We start from the raw sequence: 9,643 nt of genomic DNA, 5'->3' as shown, positions 1-9,643 counted from the left end.
GCAAAGAACCTTGGTGTTTGGTTTGATAGTAATTTAAATTTCGAGCAGCACACCACAAAGCTTGTTCAATCATGTTTTTATCAACTTAGAAATATAGCTAAAATTCGATCTATGTTAACTTTTAAGGACACCGAGACCATTTTACACAACCTTCATCTCATCACGCCTGGATTATTGCAACAGCCTTTTCACCTGTTTAACCCAAAAATCTATTGATCGACTCCAGACTGTCCAGAACTCAGCTGCCAGGCTTTTAACCAGAACAAAGAAATATGACCACATTACTCCTATTTTAGCTTCATTACACTGGCTCCCAGTATGTTTTAGAATTGACTTTAAAATTCTATTGATCACTTTTAAAGCTCTTCATGGCCTCTCGCCTTGTTATATTTCTGACCTTTTAGTCCCATACGCACCAGCACGTACCTTGTGATCCTCGGGCAGAGGTCTGTTGTCTGTTCCAGAGTCTCGACTGAAAACTAAAGGGGACAGAGCGTTTGCTGTCAGGGCCCCGAGGCTCTGGAACAGCCTGCCCGAGGAAATCAGGTCGGCTGAGTCAGTAAACTCTTTTAAGTCCCTTCTTAAAACATACTTTTATAGGAGAGCTTTTCCCGATCTTATTTGACTTTATTTTATCCCTTTTATTTTATTGTATTTTACTAATTTTATATTAAATTTTCATGCTCTTATCTTTTTTTGTATTATTCTTTACACTTGTTAAAGCACTTTGTAACTTGTTTTTGAAAAGTGCTCTACAAATAAGGATTATTATTATTATTATTATAATATATTGTATGTGAGCTGCTTTATCCGTAATAAGCAGTTTGATAGTGGCATAATTGAGTTTAAAAACATTTTTTAAAAAAAAGCATAATTGAGTTTAAAAACATCAAAAGCTGTTAGATGATTAAGATTCATGCAGTGATTTTCTCTTCAAAATCACGTCAAACTTCTAGTTGTAAATGTTTGACTCACATCCTGCATCAAAATGAGGGCAAAATGTTTCCAAATGTATCTTGGGAATTGAGCTGCATGCCAAAACCAACTACATTAAGTCATTTTAATGGTTTAGACACATGCCATGGATTTCTGTTACATTTTGGATTTGCCAACAGCTCATGCAGCCTCAAGAAACTATTAATGTGTCACCATTAAGGGTAAAGAGGTAAAAACTGTACAGCCTTACTAAAACCTGGGGATGCAAATCAAACCTGACACTTTTCACACTGTAGAAGTAATGTAGAAGAGAGATGATTGTGTACTGTTCTTTCATAATCTAAGGGACCTTTTTCACCCCCTTCAACTTGATCGATGAGTCACTGAAACCATATTTATATGACATTTTTCTGTGAAACTGCACCACTCACTGATGTTATACATGTGACTGGTTGGTTAATACCTGAATACCTGAACAGACGTATGATCAACGTGACCGCCATTTACTTAGTAGCGAATTAAAGTCATTTAAAGTTTTAAACAACTGAAAAATGTCACTTAGAGAGCACTTTGTTAAATAAGAATCAGTAATAAGGAATATTAAATGAGGTTTTAGTGTGTGGGCAAGGATTAATGACTTGATAGAATAACACAGAAACACCTGTAAACTAGCTGCTGTAAAGATCAGCAGCTCAGCAGCCAAGTTGATGGCTATGGGAACAAGTGTGTTCAGACAGAAAGCAAACAAATTTGTGTTTATTCTCCCAAAACAGCCAATGGTACTAACTGCTCTGACGTTAGCTGTAAGCTACCTAGTAGCAACAGATGCATCAATCGTGTGTAATTTCCCTTTAGTCTCTCCTTTTCCCCCAGTCTTTGTACATTTATGAAGCATATTCATAAAGTCCTGGGACATACAAACATTTTTTATTGAAGTTGGAACATTTTCAACTCACATAGACACGTCTTCGCATAACTGTGCCACCTCAGGCAAATTCGCATCCACTTGCGTCTTTCCACTGACTTAGTATGCAATTACACCACCACTAAAATTCGCTCTGAACACAGAGTAAGGGCTCTCAACAAAGGACTGCAAAAGACAGCATAACATACTTTACCAGTTGTGCGCCTTAGTTGTGTTGTGCTGGAGAGTCAGCATTAATGTTGGGCTGAATAAACTGCTAAAAAACAATAAAGATGGCAGCACAGCATGGAGTTAGAAACAGAAGGAAGGATAAACTTGAACAAACAATCATCCCCATTCATTCGAGGTGCAAGATGGGGTGTCTGAGGCACTCTTCTGTGTTAACAGCCAGAGTGAACAATACTACCTGTTCAATCATGTTTCCACTAACTAGGAGAGTACTGAAGAACAAAGAACTGTACACACAGACTTCCCCAGATTTATATTCACATGTCATTTGTGTTATTAATTGCATAGTTTCTGTCCTGTATATGTTTCTTCAAATTCTCTGCACAAGAGTTGGCACATACTGTATTTTATCTATGTGGGGGAGCTGTGAGCTATCCCACTCAATGAACAGGTGAAGCAATTTGTGCTATATAGATAGCAAGATTATATTCTTTGAGTCTTGCCATTTGTTATTGCGGTAGCAATCCTTTAATCATAATATATCTAACCTAATAGCTCACACATCTTTTGCAATTTGGTTTTGGTGTCGGTTGTATGGATTGTTTTGGTTTTGTCATTAATTTTTTCTCTCCACTTTCCACTTAAATCCATACAATCTCTCACATTGTAATAGCGCACATGGAGGGTGTTACAGATATAAGGTTCTAACTGGAGCCACACACCACCAGGAAACAAGGATTGCCATTAATTCTCTTTATTTATCCAGAGCACGGTTTCAGTCATTCCATGTCGTATCTTGTGATGATTGCCATGGTTCTAAATAACAAAGGATACAAGTTGACATATGTCCAAATAAGTAATGTATTCAGTCTTAAAGTATCAAATATGCCAAGATTAGACCAACATAAGTCAAATATTTTATACATTATATTAAACAAATAAATAGTTTAACTATTTACCTTCATGTCAATAAAGAAATAATATCAGTTAATATAAAGAAACTGCTACTTACAGTGAATATTCATCAAAACATACACGGTAAACATCTACATGCTCTCCGGCAAAGGCAGTTGTTTGAAGACATAGAAAAAGGAAGTCCGGTCCAGCCCAACCCTCTATTTATAATGTGGGAGGTACTCACAGGTACTGAACCACCAGTTGGTGTCTCCTTGTGGTGTGAAGGGCAAAGCACTTGCAGTTTGTAACAGCCGCCCCCGGATTTGTGCAGCAGATACGTCTCATCCGTCTTCACGGATTCCAGGAAGTGGGATTAGTCTGGAAACAGGGCGTATGTATTCTCGACCTTGAATAATGACCTTTACACTGCGGACCTTTCCATCCTTTCCAGGGTAGGTTTCAGTTATCCTTCCAATAGGCCATGATGCTCGAGGATGCTGAGGGTCAACTATCATTACAACCTGACCCAACTCCAGATTCTCCTTGTTGTTCTCCCATGGCGGATGAAGGCTGTCCAAAAAGGGTCGTCTAAGATCTGGCTATGACGCCATTTCCTTCTGCAAAGGAGGTCACTTGCACAGTTTAGCTCCCGCTCCCAGCTTCCAGCATCTGGGGCAGATGGAGGATTGAACTGGAAGTTTACTTGTGTTTTGGCCAATTTCTGCCTCAGGTCTGGTGCCATGGACTGGAAGGCATTTTGCAGTTCTGACTCTCCTGCTTGGAAATTAGTCCCACAGTCAGACAGGAGTTCAAAGGGTTTTCCTCTGCGTGAGTGAATCTTCTGAAGGCCATAAGGAATGTGTCTGCATCCATACTCTCAAGCAGCTCAAGATGTATGCAGCGTTTTGTTAAGCATTTAAAGAGAATTCCCCACCTTTTCTCTGGGTGGCGACCAACTTTCACCATGAAAGGCCCAAAAAAGTCAGACCTCCCACTCTGATAAGACCAAGATCAGGATCATATTCAGGAGAAAGGGGGAGTAGTTTGCTACCCTTTGGTATGGCCGATATATCCGTTTTGAGGGCAGTAAATTCCTCAGGGAAGCGCTCGGATTGGAGATTGAGATTGAAGATGCCTTTCTGAGTTTATGTAGCATTTGGCTACATTTGAGCTCTGATCTGCCACCCCATAAAGTACATTTTTTGTTTTTTTTATCAGATCATCCCAGATGTTGTATTTGTTTGGATCAGGGAGGTCGGTGTCATATGACATCACAGCGCCACAGAACATGGATTTCCTGAGTTCCTCAGCAGGCTCCGATTCGGCTGACACACATGGATTGGCTGGCCAGCTGTCTGTGTTCAGCATAAGGAATGGAGGGCCTCGATTCCATCTATGTTGCTGAGAAAGCTCTAGGAGGGTTTTGCCCCGTGTTATGTCATCAGCTGGATTGTTTTTTGAGTCAACATATCTCCAGCTCAGAGTCAGAGTCTGAATCTCAGCAATTTTTGTTCCAACAAACACTTTGTAGCGACAGGAGTCCGATATTAGCCATGATAGGACTGTTGTAGAATCTGTCCAAAGGGTTACAGACTGTAGTGGAATTGTGAGTTCAGAACTGAGGAGGTTAGCCAACTGGGCACCGGATAGGGCTGCACATAGCTCAAGGCGAGGGATAGATAGCTGGCGTTTGGGGGCTATACGAGACCTGGCCATGATGAAGCTGACATGAGTGTGGTTGTGTTTCTTTAGTTTGAAGGTAGGCAACAGCACCATAAATGCGCTCAGAGGCATCACAAAATACATGCATATGGGATTCTGAGGTGGCTGCGCTGGCACAGGAGGGTAAATAACAGCGAGGAAAATGGATGTCAGGGAGATTTTGCAATTCCAACTCCCATGTTTGCCATTTCTTCAACAAGCTGTATGTTTTGATGATGCTATCCCATCCTTTTTCCTTCTTCCAAAGATCCTGTACTAGTATCTTTGCACGGGTTGTGAAAGGGGTCAGATATCCCAGAGGATCATATTGGCTTGCCAGAACTTTGTATATATTCCTCATTGTATGCTGATGGTAGATAATGGATCGGTTCTTGTAACCCAGCATGTATGTGAAGCAGTTCCATTGGAGGCCTAGTGTCAGCTCTTTGGGGTCTCCACTTCCTGAATGACACAATTCACTGGTTTTGGACTTAGCATCTGGTGGGAGATGGTGTATCACAGCTGGATCATTACTAGCCCATTGTCGGATGTCAAACCCACCATCAGCAAGCAAAGGTCTCACTCTGTAAATAAGGGCCTTACGAGAGGAAGGGAAACTTTGGAGGCAGTTATCGACATAAAAACAACTTTGAACAGATTGGAGCACCTCCTCATTTCCAATGCAGTGATCTTGAACATGTTTGTGAACTGCATAGGTGGAACAGCATGGGCTACAGGTTGTTCCAAATGGCAAGACTTGCCATTCATACACACTGGGCTCTTGATCTAATTGTATCCCTCTCCATATGAAGCGTAGTAGAGGTTTGTCCTCATCCAAAAGGCGTACTTGATGGAACATACCTTTGATATCTCCACAGATGGCTATGGGATGTTGACGGAATCTGAGGAGAACTCCGAGGAGAGAGGGACCAAGTGTCGGGCCAGGGAGGAGACACTTGTTTAGGGTTTGTCCTATGTATTAAAAGGAGCAGTCGAACAACTCTGTATTTGTTGTTGTGTTCAACAATGTGATGTGGGAAATACCACGTTTCCTGTGGTTGATTTTACCTGCTCACTGGGGATCCTTCGAACATAGCCAGATTGCACAAGTTTATTCAGTTCCTCTTGATATGTTTCAGACAGTTTGGGATCTTTGGACAGACATTTCTCTGTAGCGCACAGACGGGGCAAGACCGCTTCCTTTGGAGCATGAAGAACAGGGATGTTGGAAGCTCTAAGCAGTGGAGTGGCATAGCGTATTACACCATCTATCTCTACTCTAATGGTCTTTGAATTGAGTATATCAAGAGCTAGTTTGTCTTGTTTCGACCTTGTGGCTGTCTTCTCGTTCACATACGGCAAAGTGTCAATCTGCCAGAGTTTTTTCACGTTCCTAAGCAATTCACTTTTGAAGCAGGTAAGTGTGCACTGGGTTGGAATTAAGCTGGCTGGACCTTGGAGAGCCCATCCTAACCTAGTATGTACTGCCAATGGGCCACCATGGGACTCCATGAGTATTGGCTCTGTGGTTGTGATGAGATGGGCAATGTTTGAGCCAATGAGGACAAGAGGGCATGCATGATCAATAGACTGCAATGGAATACCTCTGGGATAGTGATACTGCTCCTGTAGCTGCTTCACGGGGTATGTGTGCTCAGACAATCCAAGGTTCTCTGCAGTGAATGCTACATTGATAACATACCTTTCAGTTTGTTTGTTAATGGAGGAAATTTCAAAGGATACAGATGCTCCATTCATTTGCACTATATCGTGTCTCACTGTGCGTAGTGATATGGTTTCAGGTTGAGTACTTAGGCCCAACTGCTGGATGGCTTCAGGCAGCAGAATAGATCTATCTGCTCCATCATCAAGGACAGCGTGAGTTGCGATGTGTGCCATCTACCTTGGATGTTGTCAAATAAACCGACGAGGTTTGCTTGGAGGGCTGGCTTTCCTTTCCAGTCCATGATCTGTCCCGTCTATAGAGTTCAACAGCTCTGTCTGATATGCGTTTGGCTCTTTGACTGTAGCCAGGTTGAAAGGTCAAGGAGTGAGTAAGTTTGTTTTACCTGCCCAGTCAGAATGCTACAATTAATACAATGCTCAACAAATCCATCTCTGTACTGCACAGGAAGTTTACTGAGGAGTCTGTCAACATAAGAGCCACATCTCAATTCGGACCCATTAGGGCACTCTAGGGACAACAACATTCCCACCAGAGCATGGACAGAAAGGGCAAAATCATCAAAGGCCTCTACATCAACTATGCGAATAATGGGAGAATTTAGTAATGCTCCAATTTTACTCTGAACTAGCAGCCTTGGCTGACCATACTTCTCTTGAAGTGCTAGGAGAGCTGTGGAATATGGTCTTGTGTCATGCATACTGGATCTGGCCAATTTGTTAGCTCCTGGGTGCTGAAGGTGCTCTAAGAGGATCTGATATTTATACTGGTCAGTAAAATGGGGGTAAAATCAGAATTCAGAAGGGCAAAATCACTCTCTCGGCCACTCTTAAACACAGGAAGTGAGGGCCTTGATATTCCATAAGCTGAGGCAACAAGCATATCTGTATCTGGGGTTAGGAACCTGTGAGTAGACAGATTGTGGCTGCTGGGATGACATGGCATGCATCGGTGGTAGACTACCAGTGAGAGTGGGCTGTACGGGACGAGGAAAGGATGCAGTATAACTAGGGGCTTGGAAAGAGAGGTACAGGTATATAATGCATGGAGAATGAACAGTGGTGCAGCTTGAGCAGTCACTACAGAGGGCAATGATTGAGGCTGAACAGGGGCTATGCTTGGCTGTATAAGAGGCAAGGAAAGGGATTGGGAGCCCCTGGGTTGTTCTCTGGGAAAACTAAGTTGAGGAAGCAAGGGAGGTAAAGCAGAAGGAGTTTCAGAGTCAGGACATATCAAATTTGGGGGAGCAAGAGTAATTAAAGCTGCAAGCAGTGTTGGACGGGCCCTCGCACTTGTAGGAGCTCCAGAATATGCAACGCGGCCGGCTCACGCCCCCCACGCGCTGCATATTCTGGAGCTCCGCCGATTCAGCTGTGAATTTGCTACGCGATTCGGACGCTGCATGAAGGCGTTATACGTCACTTCCTGTGTCCCCTTTGTGGCGCTACATAGCACTTGGCGCTATGACTAGAAATTAATATTGACGTATAGATGTGTCTGGGGCGGGACAGTTATCAAGCACGTAAAGTTTTGTGCAGATGTGAGCATGTACACTGAAGTTACAACAACTTCCTGTGTCATGGCGAAGAGTTGATCTTTGAAGCCAGTGTCTTTAGAAGGCACAGCACAAATTTGAAGTCGATCCGACTAAATCCCTAGGAGGAGTTCGTTAAAGTACGGAGTGTGTAAATCATCCAAAAATGGCCGACTTCCTGTTGGGTTTAGGGCATCGCTCCAAGAGGCTTTTTGGTACGTCTGGACATGACACGTGCCACAGAAATTTCGTGCATGTAGGTTGAACGTGCAGCGGGGGCTGCTTCGTTAAAGGTCACTTCCTGTTGCCAGCAGGTGGCGCTATGACTGTGGGTGAATGTCGGCATGTACATGGGTGGGACTGTCATCCTACATATAAAGTTTGGTGCAGATGTGAGCATGCACACTGAAGTTATAATAACTTCCTGTTTCATGGCGAATCATCAACGCCACGGACACGCCCATCGACGAAAACTCACAGATAGCTCAACTTTTCATCGTCAATGCCTTTAGAAGGCACAGCAGAAATTTGAAGTCGATTGGACTAAACACCTAAATTCAAAATGGCCGACTTCCTGTTGAGTTTAGGATATGGGTTCTTGAGGCTTTTTTGTGCGTCTGGACATGATAAATGTCCCCAGAAAATTTCGTGCATGTAGGTTCGTGGTCATGGATGAGGGGCTAATTTTTTCCAATTTTCTAGGTGGCGCTAGCGAGTCATTTTGCCCATGCGCGAAACCCATAAAATACGAAATTTTTCACCACTTCTGACATGTGTGCAAAGTTTGGTGAGTATTCGAGTATATTTAGGCCCCCAAAATTGAGCTTAAACAGCTCAAACTGCTCAATTGAGCTTAAACAGCTCAATTTTGTTCGTGCTCAGGCCCTAATAATCTCTTCAGTTTCAATAGGGACCTCACACAGTTCGTGCTCGGGCCCTAAATATTCTAGTGGAAGGCAGATCATAAAAGGAAGAAGTGGCCGCATTTCCATGGGGAGGTGATGGAGTAGGAGCAGAAGCCCCACCAGGGTGATTTTCTTCAGAAAGATTCTGTCTAATAAAGGTGGAAACAAGCTGGGCTGATTCAAGCTCCTTTTCCTTAATGGGAATACGTCGCATCATGTCAACCTGTTTGACCATTCTTTCTCTCTCAAGGAGGGCATCAGCTTGTCTATGTAGAGCAGCTCTGGCCTCCTCATCAATGGATTGCTGCATTGTTTGTCAAGTTCCTTCTCCTCCTCTCGTTGTCTTCTAAGTTCCTCCAGTTCATCCCTCCTTTGCTTTTCCTCAAGCATGCTGGCTTGGAGATCACTCAAATTCAAAACATGGCTGCTCCTGGAATGTCTACTAATCCGAGAGATTGTAGGGAGGCTGACTTGGTACAATGAGACCTCTTGCTATAAGAACTACGTGAGTCATGGGATTATGCTTTCTGATGGGGCATATTAATCCCATAGTAGTCTGGGGGGCGCCTATGTCTTTTAGGTCTTGCCCCTAAGTCATTGCTAATAGGCCATTAATTCTCTCTTTATTTATCCAGAGCATGGTTTCAGTCATTCCATGTCGTATCTTGTGACGATATCCATGGTTCTAAATAACAAAGGATACAAGTTAACATATGTCCAAATAAGTAATGTATTCAGTCTTGAAATCATATTAAACATTTTACTCATTAAAGTATCAAAAATATGCCAAGATTAGATCCAATCCTTTAATCATAATATATCTAACCTAATAGCTCACACATCTTTTGCAATTTGGTTTTGGTGTCGGTTGTATGGATTGTTTTGGTTTTGTC

At 42.7% G+C, this 9,643-nt stretch overlaps 1 protein-coding gene across 2 annotated transcripts in view; it reads left to right on the top strand.

The window, feature by feature from the left end:
• The window catches only part of LOC123983583 (zinc finger protein 385B-like), a 146,927-nt gene that overhangs the window by 103,929 nt on the left and 33,355 nt on the right, over positions 1 to 9,643 (top strand). The gene's annotated exons all lie outside the window — the stretch shown is intronic.

The sequence above is a fragment of the Micropterus dolomieu genome, linkage group LG14 (genome assembly GCF_021292245.1).
Source record: "Micropterus dolomieu isolate WLL.071019.BEF.003 ecotype Adirondacks linkage group LG14, ASM2129224v1, whole genome shotgun sequence".
NCBI lineage: Eukaryota > Metazoa > Chordata > Actinopteri > Centrarchiformes > Centrarchidae > Micropterus > Micropterus dolomieu.
Note: the sequence above shows the minus strand (reverse complement) of the source record. Positions and strands in the feature narration are given on the sequence as shown.